The following is a 17,880-nucleotide window of genomic DNA, read 5'->3' on the forward strand; positions in this document are numbered from 1 at the left end:
ACCAGGTACTGCATCAAACATGGCACTGATTAAGCACTGGTGGGAAATAGGCAACTATAGAATACGGAACTACTTGCTGTCCCTTCTCCTCCAACATTACCTGTAGATATACATATATAATCATGTACACGAACAGCAGTTCTCCTCTTTTCCTGCCCATAGAGGAGCAGATGCAGAAGTGGATAGATAAGTCCATGCACCATGGACCCTTGTGAGTCTCTAAGTGCTGTGTAAACATCACAAAGTGGTAAAGGGACAACTGCCTCTTTCCAAGGACTTATGGCTCTATACAGACACAAAAGCAGGCCCGACATCAGTAAATCACACGAGTTTGGCTCTGGAACACTATAAAGGGTCAGAACTAACATTGTCCATGAATCTAAGTATTTATTGAGGATCTGGTACAGACCAGGCTCTGTGGTACCCATGGATGATTCAGTGGTGGAGAAAATAAGTGTAGTGTGTCCCTTATGGAATTCAGTAACAAAGTACTTTAAAAAGGATCCCTGTTGATGGAGTGGTTACACACTGGGCTGTTAACTGCAAAATCTGCAATTCCTCAGGGGAAAGATGAGGCTTTCGGAAACCCACAGGCAGTTCCACCCTGTCCTATAGGGTCCGTAGGATTCAGAATCTGTTGGATGACCGTGACCTTGTTGGGAGGTGAAGTCTTTTAGAGAGGTCATTGGTGCTACTCACCAGTGTTTCTACCTCTCGGCTTGATGGCGGTGAGTCCGGTTGGGGTTTGGTCTCTTGGACACATGGTAGGATCTCATCTTCTAGTGCCCTTGTGTTTGGGTGGGGCCATGTGACTTGTGGGTGGACTTGACCCGTGTCACTTCCAGGAAAGAACCTTGTTTTTGTCTTTTCTTGCCCGCGTGAGGACTCTCCATGCAATGGTCAAGGTGGCGGCTCTTCGATTCACCTGGGTCCCTGGGTGACCACAATGAGCACGGTTTGCCCTTTGGCCAACAGTGAGCATGTAGCATGAACAAGCAAAAAATATATGCTTTGTTGTTGTAAGCATGGGATATTTGGGGGATTATTCATCGCTACAGCATAACCTAACCAAGCTTGACTGGCAAGCTCCGATCAGCATCTAATTAACGTAACGAGAACCCACTGTGCACAGCCCGCCCTGTGCCAGGCACGGTGACGGCATCGAAGGACTCGAGGAGGCCGATCTCTAGCCTCAATCTCACGACCTGGTTGAGAGGCTAAGTTGAGAACCTAGAGAAGAGCCAACCGCCCCTTTCAACACACAGCAGAGGCCCGATAAACTGTTGATCCCCTGACGGGAGCTTTGTGACCAGTGTCTCTGTGTGGGGTTGGGACTGACTGCACAAGGTTCCGAGACTGCCCCAGGCGAGGGGAGTCTCCATGGGGACATTGGCCTTGAGCTGAGCCTTGAAGGGCAGATAATCGTCGACAGGTAGGCAGGAGTGCCTACAGCGTGGTAGGTTCTAGAGTCCCTGAACCACCAGGCAGAGACGGGGTTCTGTGTAAGACAGGTCAGGCAGTGTAGACAAATCAGTTATGACCCACCCCCACCCGAGGAGTGAGGAGGCTTAGCAACAGGAGTAGAAGTGCTAAGCTAGAGGAATTTGGAGAACACAGATCCTCGTGGAAACACTGTGCTTGTGGGAGCGGAGGGGCTCGGGGAGGAGTTTGGGGTGGGGAGGTCCCTGAGGGGTGGGGAGGACCTGGGCTGGGCTGCCAGTGGCCATTATTGTCGGAAGCTTCCTTCCGGGAGTCGTGTCTCTTGCCAGCAGCCATTTCCCCCTCGTTCCCTGCAGAAGGTAATAACCTGTCACCAGAGCAAATAAAGTCTGATTTACATGAAATTTAATGCTAAGCATTTTCCTTTATTTGCCGGCACTGCGGTGGCAGAGTGGCAGTGTTGGCACAGCCAGGCCCGCTGTGTGCAGCAGCGGGTTTCACTGGATAGAAGTTTAAAGAGAAATGACTTCCCTGTGTCAGGGTCTATCGTCGGGGCAGGGGGTCCCAGCCAGGTGGGCAACACCCCACCTGATTTTCCTGAAACAGCTGCAGTGTCTGTCAGAGAGCAGTTAGGGCAGACAACGGGAGAGGAGGAAGCAATTAGAAATTCACTCTGTGTTCTCTGAATGGCCGGCCATGTGAGATTGTCCCCAGGGACCTGTGGCTCTGGCCCTTGATCCCCAGCCTTACTGGAACAGTGGCTTCAATCCCTGAAAGCAGCATCGGTGTCACCAGGACCCTCAAAATCCCCCATGGCCAACGTACCACCAGGGATTAAGCGCCAACCATGGCAGTGCTAGGCACGGCAGTTCCCAAGACCACTGCCCCCGAGGAGTCTATAGTTAATGTAATCAGATCACCCCAGCACTGTTTTATTCTCCTCCACCACCATCCCCACCTCACCACCAGGAGTCTATCAATAAATACCCCCATACACTTTCCTGTCCTTGGCTAATGATGATCCTTTGCTTAGAATGTCTAGTTAACCTCTAAGCTGGAAACTAACACCAACGAGGTATGCGCTCACCAGAACAACCAACCACACACGATCGAAAAGGGAGTCTCTGCACTGCTAGGCAGCTCAGAAGGCAAGAAGGGATCAACGAGAAGGTCAAAGGGCCATGGCAGACACAGAGTGGTACTGCGTTGTGGGGACTGCAATCAATGCCCCAACGCCAAATGTGTGTGCACTGCTGAGGAGAAAACCAATTTACTCTCGAAACTTTCACCCAAATCACAATTTGAAAAAGAAGAAAGAAGAAGATTGTCCGGTGAAGTCATATATAATTTTCAAGACCTTGAAGAGCCGTAAGGAAAGAGGTATGGCCAGAATGCTCCTTAGAGGCCAGGCTGGCAGGACTTCATCTCATGGACTTTGGCCATGTTGTCAGGAGAGGCCAGTCCCTGGAGAAGAACGTCTTGCCTGGTAGAGACAAAGGGGCAGAGACAAAGAGGAAGCCCATTACGAGATGGGTTGACCGTGGCTGCATCGGTGGGCTCAACGTAAGAGCAGTTGTGAGGAAGGTGCAGCCCTGGGCCTGTTTCCTTCTGTTGTGGATAGAGTCGCTGTGGCTAAGACCTGGCTCGAAGGCATCGAAGTGCAGCACTAACCGAGAAGTCCTGGTGGCATGGCAGGTTAGGGACTGGGCTGCAGACCGCAAGTTCCGAAATTTGAAACCGCTAGCCACTGGAGTGGAGCTTTCTACTCCCGCTAGCAGTTACAGTCTCGTAAACCCACCGTTGCAGCTTCACCCTGGCCTGCAAGGGTACTGAGACTTGAAATGGACTCAATGAGAAAAACTCAAATACCAGTTTCCTTGAAGCCTCCCTCGACCCCTTAGACCAGAAAAGGGCTCCCCTACCTCTGTGCTCTAAGTTTAGATTAGTTGCACCTTCACTTCCGTCCTCATCCTTCCCTAGTAATACAGGCTCATGAGCTGCCCCCACTCTCCCTGCCCCGAGTGGATTCAAAAATCCTTAAGGAGCCAGATAAAACCCCTACTAATTAGCTCAGGAGGACCATCACTCCTTCTTAAGCACTATACCAGGCAGGGTGAAGGAGGTTCTGCATTCATTCTCCCGGGCCATACTTGGTTTAATCAGGGACTGTCTGACTGGAGGAGAGGGTATATGCAGAGGGGTGAAGACAGATGACACCCAAGAGGCAGGCTGCAGTTGAACGGAAGACAGCCTGGAGCATAGGGCTAGGACGTTTGGATTCAACTCTAAAGGCAGGGAAGGATTGGAGCAGCATCTTCGATGAGGTTAATAATTCCCTCGGCAATTTTCCTGGGAGATTATGCTTCTTTGCTTCTTCCTCGGGTCCCCAGAGGTCAGTTTTAGGAGCCCACTGGGTAAGGGAAGGCAATATATATATATATATATATATATATATTTTAATCTTTTGATCTGAGGATGTACTTGTCTCTGTCATATATATATATATATATAGATTTTAATCTTTTGATCTGAGGATGTACTTGTCTCTGTCTTATCCCCTGTGAGTGCAGGGATCTCCATGCCTCCTAATCCACAGGGGACATTCCTAGAGTCACCTGTGATTTATCCATGGCAACACTGGCATCCCCGTGGGGAGGTGGTGGCTTTTCCTTCCATCTCCCATCGGCCTCTGCTATCACCCCACACAGCTCTCGGTCAGCATGGGTGCTTGAGGCCGGGTTGCTATTGCTCTTGAGTTCCGTTGAGTCGATTCTAATTCACAGTGACTTCAGTTGACAGAATAGAACTGCTCCCCGTGGTTTACTTACAGCGTTCTGGTGACACTCGGGGCTCAGCCTTGGACTGAGATGCACCAGGTCAAGAGTTCAAAGCCATCAGCTGCTGTGCAGGAGAAAGATGAGGCTGCCTGTTTTTGTAGAGATTTAGTCTTGGAAACCCTGAGGAGGGTTGCTATGAGTTGGAATTGACTTGATGGCAGTGGATTGGGCTGGGTGGCATTTCCTAGCTGTTTTCCATGACCACATCCGTAGAGGGCCACCTGGAGACTGAACTTTCACAGCCTAGAATCACCTGCATATCTGGCCTTTTGCCTACACTGCATACCTGGAGCAGAGCAGCCCCAGAAGGGAAACCCATAACCCCAAACACTGAGTTCCAGAACCTATTAGAACTGAGTTTGACAGATTTCTGCAGGGGAAGATTAGCTGTGTCATTGCTCATACAGATAACTAGGAGTAGGCTGACTGTGTGACCTTGAACAAGTTATTGGACCTCCCTAGACCTTGGCTTCCTCTCTGCAATATAGGGGAGCATAGTATACAGTACTGTGTACCCCATAGTAGCCAGCCTTGAAAAGCTGTAGCAAGCAGGCAATGAAAACCTAGCTCAATGCCTGGCATGTGCTAGATGCAGTATACCCTAGCACTTCTTGCCGCTGTGGAGAAATCCCTCTTGGGTCTAGGTCATTGTTGTGTGCCTTAAAGTTCATTCTGACTCATAGGAACCCAGCAGTTCCAACTGCTCCTAGGATTGCTCTGGGTTGGCATTGACCTGAAGACAGCGAGTGTGGTCTGCTTTGTTTTCGTCTTCCTGGGAACGGATCGCCAGGTCTTTTCTCCCATGGAGAGGTTGGTGGGGCCAAATCTCTGGCCTTGATCATTGTGTCATCAGGTTCCCCTGGGGTCAACGGTGGTTGAGAAAGTCTTGGCTCCAAGGGAGAGCTGCTTAAGAATCATGGGTCAAATGCTGGAGGAGGGAGCCTGTAGCCTTAGTAAGAGAGCAGGGGTGGATGCTGGTGAAAGGGGAGACAGACTGGGAGGAGCAAAGGCAATTTAACTAGCTAGATAACTAGATAATAGCAAGATGAAGGGGCTGATGGGGAAGCGAAACAAGATTGATAAAAGAGATTAAAGTGGAGGGGAGCCTAGACTCAGGCAGGGGCTTATAAATAGACCAGGATATCAACAGGATAGATGCGGTGGATGGAAAGAGGCATAAAGCAGACTAGACAGACAGCATAAACAGTGTAAATAGCCCAGCGGCTAGAATATGAAAATGGCATGGGCAGATAGACGGGAAGCATTACCTCGACAGACACTGCTGAACAGCAAGGAGCAGAGAGATGAATAGGTCTTCGCGGTGCGGACTGAGGATGAATGAGAAAGGGGAGGCAGGTGTCCAGGAAGGGAGACCCCAGGCTCTGCTCACCTCCGATTTCCCACCAGCCTGAGTTCTGGGCTGCAGTCTCGAATGGCTTTGGTGATGTGGCCTAATGAGAAGATCCCTGGAGCTGAACTCAAATTAAAACAAATGGAAGTCCTGCCGGGATTTTGTCACCTTCTCTCCCCTTGCCATTGAGAGGAATTCAAATGAGAGCCAGTCTGGCAATTAGTGTGCCATCCTGCGGCTGGTGGATGGGAAGAAAGACTTCCAAGGGCTCGGTGCTGCACCAGTTTGCAGGGCTGCCCCCAGCTCAGAGGAGTCAGGGTCTGTCTAGGCAGAAGCCCTGCCCTCTCCCTGCCACCCACAGGCAGGTGTGCTTTGCTTTCTGCCACAGTCACAGGGCCACCTCCAATAACTAAGTAGGCCCTGCCCTTGCCCTGGGTGTTGAATTCATAGCACTCTCTTCAAACCAAACCAAGTTCACTGTGGTCCAGTCATTGCAACCCTCGAGGACAGGGTGGAGTTGTGCCTGTGACTCTCCAAGGCTGTAACTCTTCATAAGAGTAGGAAGCCCCGGCTTTCTTGAGTGGAGCAGCTGGTGGCTTTGAACTTCGGACCTCGAGGTTAGCAGCCAGACTTGTAACCAGTATACTACCAGGGCTCTTACAGAGCCCTCTCCAAGGAGCAAAAATACCTTGGAGCCTATTGACACTTTCCAGCGGACCAAACCATTTGCTATGGGCTTGTAGTGAACCCCTCGTGGGTCAGAGTAGAACTGTGCTCCACTGGGTTTTCAATGGTTGCTTTTTTTCTGAAGTAGATCACAAGGTCTTTCTGCTAAGGCACTTCTGGGTGGCCTTGAACCCCTGGCCTTTTAGTTAGCAGCCCAGTGGAGAATGTCAACCGTGTTCTCTGCTAACTCCCAGGGAGTCCTGCTGGGAATCAACCCCATCACTGTGGAGTTTCCTATTCATAGCCACACTGTGCTGTAGTGACCAAGTGTTTGACTACTCACTGAAACATCAGTGGTTCAGTGCACCAGCCTCTTCCTGGGAGGAAGACGTAGAGGTCTGCTTCTGTAAGGATGATGCCCTTGGAAACCCTATGGGGCAGTTCTACTCGGACCTATAAGATCGTGATGAATCTAGACCTCTCACCATAAATCCTGTCTGTACAGGGTTAGAGAATGAAGGGAGGCGGTTCCATCCCTCACTCCATCCTTCCTTCTTGCCCTTCTTTCTTCCTCCTCTCTCCTTCCTTGCTCTCTCCTGCCTTCTTTTCCACATTTAGCATTTATGTATCAAGCACATAAACCCCAACCAGGTGCCTGGTGGTACAGTGAATGAAGCACTGGGCTGCTAACCCACCAGAGCAACAGTTCAACCCCACTGTCCACTCTATGGGAGAAAGATGAGGTTTTCTGCTCTCAAAGAGATTTAGCGCCTCAGATACCCTAGAGGACAGTCCTTCTCAGGTCAGTATGAGTTGAAATTGATTCAACTGCAGTGGGTTTTGGGTTATTTTATAAACTCAAACCAAACCCATTGACATTGAACCGATTCTGATCCATCGTCACCCTGCAAATATGGGAGCACTGGCCTCAAGCATTTCTAAGGCTGGACATCTTTCTCCTGCAGAGTGACTGGTGACTTTGAACAGCAGACCTTTTGGTTAGCAGCCAAACCCTTCACTATGGCTCCTTCTTAATTCTTATTAAGCCAAGCACTTACCACAGCTCCTTATCAAGCATATAAGCCAAGTTCATTACCAGTAAGTTGATTCTGACTCATAGTGACCCTATAGGTTCCCTTATTTTTATCCTAAGGAGTGGATGATGGGTTAGAACTGCCAGTCTTTGAGGTCACTATCCAAGGCTAACCCATGGTGCCAGCATCTAGCCATCGCAAGGCAGTCTAGATGTGTTATACCCACACTGCAGACTCTAGAAAGGATGAGGATTCCAGGACAGGAAGGGAAGGCAGGTGAACTTTGGGTAACTTGAAGCTGGAAAGGTCACTAGGGATGGAAAGGGGAGAAGTCCTCAGGGGGAGAAGCAGGCTTGGGCCAGAAATCCGGGGGAGCATTTAGGAAGGGAGAGCAACATGGCTGAAGCCAGGGTGTCAGAGAGTGGTGCCATGGATAGAAGGCACAGAAAAGTACCCAGAAATGTAGATCCTACTCCGCCAGCATCCATGATCACTCAGTGTGGGGTTTGAGGGAGTCATGACAAGGTCAGAGGTCAGATTGGTGATGGGCAAAGTGACAGATCTGCATTTATGGAGAGGAGAGGCACCAGTGGCACTGTGCACAGCCTTCTTCCTACACTCCTTTCTCTCAGGGATGCCCAACATCTATTCTTATTCCCTGGTGGGCCTTGCTTTCTTCCATTTCTTTCCCTCTTCCTTCCAAACCCGTTTTAATAGGGCAGCTTCTGCTAATAGGGAGGATAATGGTCCCCATGCCAACTCAGGCCATACTGCTGTGAGGTGCTGCCATCATCTCGAATCCATTTAAACTCTTGTAGACCCCATGTGATAAGAGTAGAATGGTCCCATGGGGCTTCCTAGGCTGTCACCTTTACTTGGAGGAGAGTGCCATGTCTTTTCTCCCATGGAGTTGCTGATGGGTTCAAAACAGTGTCCTTTGGCTAAGTATCCGAGTGCTTAACCACTGTGCAACCAGATCTCCTTAAGAACATACTGCCAAGGCAATCTGACTCTTAGCACCCCGACAGTACAAAATAGACCTGCCCGTTTGGGTTTCTGAGACTTTAAATCTTCATGGGCGTAGGCAGCCTCATCTTTCTCCTGTGGAGCAGCTGGTGGATTCCAACCACTGACCTTATGGGTAACCGCTCAGTGTGCAACCCATTACACTACCAGAGCTCCTTGTCAGACTACATTTGAGATCCTATAAAAGATGCTGAGGTCCCCACAGAATAAGGAAAGAGACTCTGGAGACCAAGACTCCATCAGCATGGCGTTTGCCTGCAGCATGGACCCCAACAACCCCGCCCACCTGGTCTCCAGACTGATTCAAGAAGACAGTTACTAGAGACAAAAAGTGGGGAGGTGGCTCTGGCAGCTGATGCCAGACAGCTTCACATTCTCAGGGGGGGTGGCCAATTGTTTTGACAATTCTGCCTTGCCATGTCAGTTAAATGTTTTGTTCTGAACAACCTTAATTCTCCCCAAAACTGCAGGGGCAAAAACTCTCTTTTTCGTGTACTCCATAGTGCCCCATGCAGAGCTGCACACAGGGTGAGTGCACAGAGACCCCTTCTGAGTAAATGAATGGAGCCAGACACTGCACCTGAACCAGGTGGAGGGCATGCATTTGCATATAAAATGTGATTAATTTTTCACAGACATCCAAGGGAGGCCTGTCATTCAAAGTAATGCCTGGGCTGATTCTCCCACTGCTCAAAATATCCTTTGAACTTCCCTCAGAATGATCTTTAAGGCTGGTTAACGAGCCACAGCACAATAGCAGTCGCATTGCATTATAATCACACCATCCACACAGAATAAACCCGCTTTCCTTGGGCAGCACTGGCACACGAAAGCTCGTGGGACTCACCCTGTTCAAAGAAACCTGTTTGTGACACCACCCCCTGATCTCATTTACATACAAGGAGGGGTGGGAAGTGGTGTGGTGTGTGGGGTATGTGTGGGGGTGGTATGTGTGTGGGGGGTGTGAGGGGTATGGTGTGTGTGTGTGTGTGTGTGTGTGTGTGTGTGTGTGGTATGTGTGGTGGGGAGTACAGGGGGTGTGGGGTGTGTGTGTGGTATGTGTGGGGTGTGTGGTATGTGTGCATTTGAGGCCAAAGCAAGAGAGTTAGCATTGTACATGGCCCACAACCTTGTATTGTATGATGGGTGGATCTGCTTGCTTGCCCCAAATGCTTTTTAAACTCCCCCTTTTCAGCCCTAAAGATGGGGAACTCCATTAATTCTTACAGGAAGAATGGAGTTTTCTGGATTTTCAGGAGGTCTCTGCTTTGGGAACAAAACCAGAGCAAAAGAGTTCACCATTGTGCTTGGCTGGAAGTCCGTTTCGCACGCAGGTTTCCAGTCAGACCGCAGCCCCTCTTCTCTCCAGGACTAAATGCTCAGTGCAGCAAGCTTCCGCTGACAGCGCTTTGTTTAAGATCTCCAGAAACTTCTAATGGTCCTGTGGTCGGCCCAGAGCTGCAAAGACCTCTCTGTTGTCGCTGTAGGAACAACCTTGGCTGGACGGGAGACAGGGATCCCTCGTCCTTGCCATCTGTCCAGGTCTGCCCAGGGCCTTCTCCTCCTGAGAAGGAGGGACACCTGGTGGTGTGTCGCAGCTGTAGCAAGAGCAGCTTCCACTGCAAGCCCCACGCCCCACAGAGGGGTTTCGTCTCTTCAGATAACTGATACTTCCTTGGCATGGGAGCTGAAATCTCTTGGCAGAGAAACCAAGGTCCCGGCTCCTCAGAAATTCTCTCTTCCGCTGCCATGAGCAGATGGATCGGCCTTCTTGGGGTCAAGCATCTGCACTTGTCCGTCTCCAGCTCCCGCGGGGGTTGAACAACAACAACAGCACCCTCTGTGGACGGAGAATGAATAAGCACTCCTTTTGGCTGTCTGGGTGGTGGGAAAACATGGCAGGCACTTTGATCTTGTCGCAAGTCCATCCATGCCCCACGCTTCTTGTCTTGGTTTCCCAATAATGCAGCTCTGGAATCTTCTGCGCAATTGATCTCAGCTTTCTAGCTTTCCATTTGTCAAATGACAGAGCGTGGATGAGGTGACGGGGTTTATTGTGCTGGTGGCAAGCCTAAAGTGGCGAGTTGATGTTGACAGCTACTGTGGGGTAAACTCCCTACTCGTGGGACCCCAGGCACAATGGGATCAAACCATTGTGCTCCTCAAGGGTGCCACTGCTTATGTTTAAAGTACATTGCCACACACCTTTTTCACCCAGACTGTCTTAGTCTGAAACATCGGGCTACCCTGATAGATGGTGGTGGATGTGCTGGGCAGCGGTTCTCAATGTGTGGGTTGTGACCCCTTAGGGAGTCAAACAACCCTTTCACAGAGGTTGCCCAATTCATAACAGCAGCAAAATGACAGTTATGAAGTAGCAATGAAAATAATTTTATGGTTGGGGGGAGGTCACCACCACATGAGGAACTGTACTAAAGGGTCGCAGCATGAGAAGGTTGAGAATCACTGTGCTAGAGGGACATTGGATAGGAATCAAGTCTGGGTCTCCTACAAGGAAAGTGAGAATTCTGCCACTGAGCCACCATCATGACCCCCCGTTAATAAAGGACAATGAAGTTGGTATCTCAATTCCCAATCGTGTTTTAGTAGTGGGCAAACTTGGGCTTGTCCAAATATTTCCATGTTTTGGTAACTGACAGCTCATATGTGGGAGCAGAAGGTCAGAATTAGAGATATCTTCTCTGATTCTGGGCCAGAGAAAACCCAGGTAGTTACTAAGCGCAAGAATATAGGACTCATTGAAAGCATCAACCAATAAAACTCACAAATTCTGTTGGTTCTGGGAAGGGATACTCTTCTTGGCGACGGAATCTTAAATGATAAAACAAACATTGTCCCATTGCCCACAGATGGGCCCTCAGTCCCCACTCTGCACTCCCCCTCATTCACAATGCTATGCTTGTTTTGTCTTTGATGCCGGATACCTGATCCCTTCGACGCCTCCTGATCTCACAGGCTGGTGTGCTTTTTCCATGTGGGCTTTGTTGTTTCTCAGTTAGATGGCCGCTTGTTTATCTTTAAGCCTTTAAGACCCCAGATGCTATATCTTTTGATAGCCGGGCACCATCAGCTTTCTTCACCACTTTTGCTTGTGCACCCTTTGTCTTCAGCCATCATGCCAGGAAGGTGAGCATCTCAGACTGCCGAGTTGTTAGAAGAAAGTGTTCTTGTGTTGAGGGAGTACTTGAGTAGGGGCCACAGGGAGGAGACGAGCCAGTCAGGTGCAGTGTAGCAATAATGAAACATACATGTTTCCCCTAGTTCTTGAATGCTTCCCCCCACCTCACTATCATGATCCTAATTCTACCTTACAAATCCAGTTGGACTGGAGGTAAGATAGGAACTGGAAACACAGAGAATCCAGGAGAGATGAACCCCTCAGGACCAGTGCTGAGAGTGTCAATACCGGGAGGGTAGAGGGAAGGCGAGGGAAAAAGGGGGAACAGATTACAGGGATCTACATATGGCCTCCTTCCTGGTGGGCAGACAGCAGAGAAGTGGGTGACGGGAGACATCGGACGGTGTAAGATATGACAAAATAATAATAATTTATAAATTATCAAGGGTTCATGGGGGAGGGGAGAGTAGGGAGGGGCGAAATGAGGAGCTGATACCAAGGGCTCACGTAGAAAGCAAATGTTTTGAGAATGATGACGGAATCAAATGTACAAAAGTGCTTGACACAATGGATGGATGTGTGGATTGTGATGAGTTGTATGAGCCCCCAATAAAATGATTTAACTATTAAAAAAATTTGGACAGTAGTCTGATTCCTTATTATATAATGTCTTTTTCCCTGTAACTCTCTACGATTAGGCCATTAGGCTGATAATAAATGCATCAATACACTAAAGAACCTCGGGAGAGCTCAAGATTGCACTCTAGGCTTTGTGATCTTCAAACCGAAGGCTCGTTATTGCAACATGAGGAGCTTATTGTAGTTATTATTCCAATATGGTTGCTTTAATTAAAAACTTCACTTTGACTGGCAAGAGAACATTCTGGAAGTCTCTCAGAGGCAGAGTGAACCACAGGAGGCAGGAGATGCCGAAGAATGTCAGGGCAGTTTCCTACAGACAGAGGAGAGATGAACTTACACTGGGCTTGGGGAAGACGTCCAAGATGGAAACAAATGAGTCACGGTCAAGTCCATTCTAACACATATCGACTCAACAGAGGGCTGTCAAGGCTGTGGATCTTTATAGGAACTGACAACTCCATCTTTCTCTTCAAAGTGGTTGGTAGGATTGAACCACTAACCTTGCAAAGTGTGAGCAGAGGAAGACCTTAAGAAACCACTCCTTTACTTCCCCTGCCCACAGAGGGTCCACTGTCTCCTGAAGGGCATGGCAGAGATGACTTATGCCCAAGTAGAACACAGAAGGAGGCTACAAATGGAAAGCCAAGGAGGTCTCCCTGTTGGTTAGGGAATGGAATGCTCAACAAGTGCTGGCCCCCCAGCCAGGGTCCAGATCAATTTGAATGTATAATGTATGAAAAAGGCCGACCTCATAGCAGATACTGAAAAACTGAAAGATACAATAATAAACACTTGCCATTTTATTCTTACCCATCTTATTTATCACACCCTTCTGTTAGTTTATTATACAGTGGTGGTTTGCATGTTGCTGGGATCCTGGAAGGGAGCCTGGTGGTATCATGGGTTGCATGCTGGGCCACTAACTGCAAGGCCAGCAGTTCAATACCAACAGCTGCTCCATGGAAGAAAGGCAGGGTTTGTCACCCCTGGAAAGATTCACAGAAAGCCACAGGGGCAGTTCCACTCTGTCCTAGGGGGTTGCTATGAGTGAGAATCAACTCGATGGCAGAGTGTGGATGTGGGTCTGGTTTTAGTGACAATGGAAGTGATGCCACGAGCATTTCAAATGCCGGCAGGGTGAGGGAGGCATGATGGACAGGTTTCAGTGGTGCTTCCAGACTAAGAGACACTGGGAAGAAATGCCTGGCATTCTAGCTAGGAAAATCAGCAAATGAAATCACTGGAGAACCAGATCATGGTCTGATACAGTGCTGGAAGGTGTGCCTCCTAGAAGATTGGAAAGCACTTGAAATACACGATGGCTGTAAAAGACCTGGCTTGCAGGAGGACTTTCTGGTTCAGGCTGTCCTCTCTGCTGATGCCTGCTGCTGGGTGTCATGGTATTCCTGTGGGAAGCTGGGTCATTGCTCTGGACAGGAGCATTTGAATAATAATGAGGATACAGGACCAGGCAACGTTTCATTCGGTCTCATGAGCACATCCTGAGCCAGAATTGACTCAATGGCAGCTAACTGCATCATCATCCCCCACCGCTGCGGCTGGATCCTCCAATCCCTTTATGGCTTGAAACACAGGAGCCTAGGATCTTCTGGTTCAACAACAACTTGGGTCTGTATCAACATTTTCATTTTTATAATGATTAGAACAACAGCAATAAAAAGAAGCCCTCAACATTATTAGCCTGTAGCTTCATTTTTTTTTAAGACCAGCTTAATTTATTTTAGGCTTTGGGGCTTGTACTAATTAGCACAGCTGAATATATATTAACTGCAAATGAACTTTCCTACATCTCCCTCCCAACTGTCAGTACACAGCTCCAATTACGGATGCATTGAAATGCCCTCCCTAAGTGCACAGTAGCAGTCTCAATAGGAGTGCTTCTTCCACACACAATCCATGTCCTGACTACCTTTAGCTGCCTGCTTTCTGCTAGACAATTGATAACGGCAAATAGTCATTGTTCACTATGAGCCAGGCAGGTTCTGAGGATTTTACCTGCGTGCGGTCATTTAGGCCTCTTAAAAAAACCGGGGAGGTGGATGTGCTTATCCACATTTTACAGATGAGCAGGGTGAGGGAATTTGCCCAACATCATATAACTTACAAACCCAGAGCTAGGATTTGCATACTCAACCACTCAAGCTGAGGTATCAAGTTAGGCTAGCTGCCATGGCAGCCAAAGGCGGTTTCTGACTTGGTTCTGAAACAAAAATTTAAAAACCATAGGAAAAAATATGGCACCTACCATGTGACAACATGATTGCAAAAGTGTGCTTGATGAATTCTCATGGTAGCCCTAAAAATGCAACTATTGTTATTCTCATGTTATGCATGAAAACTTTGAGCCATAGAGAAGCTAAATATCTTGAATATCATCCTCAGATTCCACGTCTCTGAGTGAGGATCCAAAGCTAAGTCTTTCTGATTCTAAAATCCATGGAATTCCGGGCTCAATAGACAAGGAGGACTTTAGATGTTATAGCGTCTCATCTCCTGCTTTAGCTAAAACATAGCAGTAACTATCCTGATAAGTGGATAGGAGATTGCTCATGGCTGCTGGGTCCTTTGTGTTGTTCATGTCTTTGTTGTATATCTTTTTCTATATAGGGAAGCCAGGATAGGTGGATTTAGGAAGCTAGTAACTGAAATAATGATTACCAGTGGGCGTGGCAAGGGAGGGTGGGGGAAATGAAGAGTCAACACCAGGGAGCACAAGAAGGAAGAAAAGGTTCCAAAGTGGATTCGATGATGACTGCACAACCTTTCTTGATATGACTGAACCGCTGAATTGGATGATGTGTTCTTTATAGCACACGCTGATGAAAACAATTTGTTTTCATTAAAAAAGGTGGAAGCTGTCAACCATTTCATTTGACTTGGACCACACGCAATGCTCATGGAAGCACCCGTTGGAAATCGAACAGCATATTGCAGAGGACAAATCTGCAGCAAAAGACTCCTGTAAAGAGCAAAGAGCAAGGAGGTCACTTTGAGGACTAAGGCACACTGGCCCCAAGCCATGGTATTAGCAATCACCTCACATGCATGGGACAACCGGACAGCAAACAAGAAAGACTATATGTTTGAATAATGGTGTCAATGGAGAACATTGAAAGTCCCAGGGACTTCCAACAGACCAACAAATCTGCCTGGGAAGCCGAGTGCTCACAAGTACGTCTTTTGTAGGAGTGAGGATGGGGGCATGTCATCAATGCCAAACCCCCGCCCGCGCCCACGCCCCCCCCCCCCCCCCATGACCCTGTAGGACTGAGTAGAGCGGTCCCGCAGGGTTTCCCAGGCTGTAATCTTTAAGGACGCAGACTGCCCATCTTTCTCCTATGGAGTGACTGGTGGGTTCAAACTCTCAGCTTTCAAGGAGCAGCCAAGTGCTTAACCTCTGTGCCACTAGGACATCTCTGTAAATATTGCCAAGGAGGGATAGTTACAGGAAGTTAAATCTACCTAAAACAATTAAAAACATAGTATTAAAATGAATGTATCAATGGACAACTGTCTATTAGGGATATAAACATGGCCCTAGGGGGCAGCTCTACTCTACTGCATAGCACCTAACAGCAGCATGGTTTTGACAGGAACTGCTGTCCGAACGCCCTGGTCAATGACCTTTGCTTGTGTATATCCTGTGGTTTAGAGCCTGTTTAGACCCCAACGGACTCTTCTTCCCTTTCTCCCTTTCCCTCCTTCCCTCTCTCTTCCTTCTTTCTTTCCTTTCTCCTTCCTATCACCAGTCAAGCCATCTAAAATAGTGTTTCCTAACTATTTCCAGGTACAGGACACATAGAGAAGAGTTTGCCACATGCTGAGATAACAGGCTGGGCTACTCAGGGCTCCAGACGTCAGGATCCACTAAATGCTGGAGGACACACAATCTGGGCACCCCTGGAACTCACCCAGATGACGTGGTTAAGAAACATTCATCTAAAAGAGAAGATTGATAAGCAATGAAGCAATTTCAAAGCAATCTAATCACTAGGGCAGTGGTTCTCAACCTAATGCTGTGGTGACCCTTTAATACAGTTCCTCATGTTGTGGTGACTCCCAACCATAAAATTATTTTCATTGCTACTTCATCACTGTAAGTTTGCTACTGTGATGAAATCATCATGTAAATACCTGATCTGCAGGATGTGTTTTCATTGTTACCAATTGAGCATAATTGAAGCATAGTGATTAATCACAAAACAATATGTCATTATATATTGTGACATATTTATTTCTAATGACACATAAATGAAATTTTGTCTTAAGCATGATGTAGCATGGGTAACAGTCTTCACGCCGGGTACTCGTCTGTGGGTGTATCTGCATGTGGGCGGACCCGCCTGGAGAAGCACAGAGGAGCGGTGTTTGGTTCCTAAGACCAATGGAAATATGTGTTTTCTGATGGCCTTAGGCAACCCCTGTGAAAGGATCATTAGACCTCTAAAGGGGTCGCGACCCACAGGTGAAGAACCGCTGTTCTAGGGGGTTCTATGATGAGGCGAGAACGGGGCTGTGGAAGAGCGAAGGGAGAGAGAATAATCTAGTCTCAAGTGTCGGGGAGACCTCCAAAGAAGAGGAGTTGCTTTCATCCTGGGAAGAGATAGAAGCTGGGTGTGAGGACATCTGAGGCAAAGAGCATCCCATGTAGAGATGTTGGTGCTCCACACACCCTGTAATTGTCCTTTGACATCTCTGCTCTCTATGGCCCCCTTGTTCTTTCTTTCCCCTCCTCTTGTCTGGACCTCTTGGAAGAAGAAATGGCAATAGCCATGTCTTCAGCCTGTGAGCAGCCCTCATAAATGACCTTATTTGGTTAATCTAATTCTGTTGTTGGCGAGGAATGTTGACTACACCATGGACTCCTATTGGAGTATGTCCCTGAACTGTGCGCGATGCTGTGGTCATGTCACTCTGGCAGTGAGTCTCCCATTTGGAAAAGTCTTTAAAAGATGGGCCAAGCCCTGCAGCTGAAACAACAGAGAGGGAGCTCTGTGGCCACTTTTGCCCAAAGACCACATCCCTGGAGACCAGTAGAGGCTGAGAGATGGCAGCTCCTTCCTTATGTACCAATGTGCCTTAAATAATGAAGCACCAGCAAGAGCCGATCAGTATTCTACAGCTCTGCGGGAAGTGATTTCATATACAGCTCTTTGTTTTCTCAAACATTCTATTCTGACATTTATTTTACAACCAAATACCAAAGACGTATTTCTCTACAAAGCCTGCATTACTTAGACATGATTTTTCCTTCAAGAAAACGTACCCACAAACAAATCATTGAATGAAAAAAGAAAATGCTTTGTGGCCCAGCATGGCTTACCAGATCACCACATGAAATCTGGCTCCCCTTCCCTTCTCCACCTCCCTCCCCCCTCCCCCCTTCACCTTTCAACCTTCATGGTGGCTGGCTGGGGACACATCAAGCAGATCTAGCTTCTGATGCACAATACATGCTTGCTAAGTTAATTGAGATAAGCAAAGCTGAGTAGTAGGATAAAATGAAGGTGGGATTTGAGCTCAAATAGATTTGGGTTTGAGTTTCAATACTTTCTCTGAAGTAGCTGAATGACATAGAATAAATTGCCTAATCCCTTCAAGTTTCTGATTCCTTTTTTTGTAAAATCAAGTGTTAAAATATATGTACACAATGGTACAGATAGGAACTGGAAACACAGGGAATCCAGGACAGATGATCCCTTCAGGACCAGTGGTGAGAGTGGC

This window comes from Echinops telfairi, unplaced genomic scaffold (assembly GCF_000313985.2).
Source record: "Echinops telfairi isolate 266 unplaced genomic scaffold, ASM31398v2 ScPeMD7_7424;HRSCAF=8462, whole genome shotgun sequence".
Taxonomy (NCBI): Eukaryota; Metazoa; Chordata; class Mammalia; order Afrosoricida; family Tenrecidae; genus Echinops; species Echinops telfairi.